The 798-nt window shown below is 44.5% G+C and overlaps 1 protein-coding gene across 2 annotated transcripts in view; it reads right to left on the bottom strand.

Moving 5' to 3' along the window:
* Positions 1-140, bottom strand: part of ZNF641 (zinc finger protein 641) — a 20,702-nt gene extending 20,562 nt beyond the window's left edge. The window contains exons 1-2 of one of the 2 annotated variants that reach the window (XM_011936244.1): positions 130-140; positions 31-41 (exon numbers count right to left, since the gene is read on the bottom strand). The gene's annotated coding sequence lies outside the window, so the exon portion shown is untranslated. The remainder of the gene's footprint in view (positions 1-30; positions 42-129) is intronic. The other variant, XM_011936245.1, reaches the window with a different exon arrangement.
* Positions 141-798: the final 658 nt, after the last annotated feature.

Here is a 798-nt window from a genome sequence, read left to right as displayed (position 1 = left end):
ACCTCCGCGCCCGCTGCCTTGGGAGGGTACGGCCCGAGGCGCTTGGAGGGCGGCGGGCACCGGGATCGCAGCCTGCCGTGGCCACTTGCCCGCACTCTTGCCAGACTGAGCATTTTCCGCTCTGGCTACCGGGGCCTCCCACGGAGTTGTGTCCTCAGGGGTTCATCAGTTACCTGGAATTGCATAACGGCCCGATACAGGCCAGACCGAGGCCGAGAGTGGTTTCTCCAGACAAGAGTCTGGAATTCCTCAAGGAGCTTACTCTCCATTTTCACAATAGGATAAAGGGCTTGAGAGACACTGAAGAGGAGTCACTCATTCTGCCTAAGGGGAAGTCAGGTTGCTATATGAAGTAGGCCTTGCGGCTGCTGTCCAATTTACGGGAGCCGTAGCCGCAGGTGACACTTGAGCTCTCCAAATGTGACTGGTCTGAACAGAGATGTATTCGAAGATTTAATTTAAAAACTGATATTTTGGGTATATTGGGTTAAATATATTAAAAATAACTTCACTTGGTTTTAACTTTTTAAATGTGGCTACAAATAGTTTTAAAATTACAAATATGGCTTGCATTATATTTCTGTTGGATAGTGCTACCTTGGAGCATTAAGATGGATTTGACTGGAAAAGATAAGAAGGGCCTACAAACAGTGAGTAAACCCATTACTGTTAGAATCTGTTTATAACCTACAAGTCACATTCACATTCCTTATTTCATCATTACAACAATTTTGAAAAATTTTATTTAGTAGACTTAAAAAATAAGTGACTCACTTAAGGTCATATGTGACAACCATT

The sequence above is a fragment of the Colobus angolensis genome, unplaced genomic scaffold, assembly GCF_000951035.1.
Source record: "Colobus angolensis palliatus isolate OR3802 unplaced genomic scaffold, Cang.pa_1.0 Scaffold151, whole genome shotgun sequence".
In the NCBI taxonomy this organism is placed as follows: Eukaryota; Metazoa; Chordata; class Mammalia; order Primates; family Cercopithecidae; genus Colobus; species Colobus angolensis.
The sequence above is the reverse complement of the archived record's forward strand: the minus strand, read 5'-3'. Positions and strand labels throughout refer to the sequence as shown.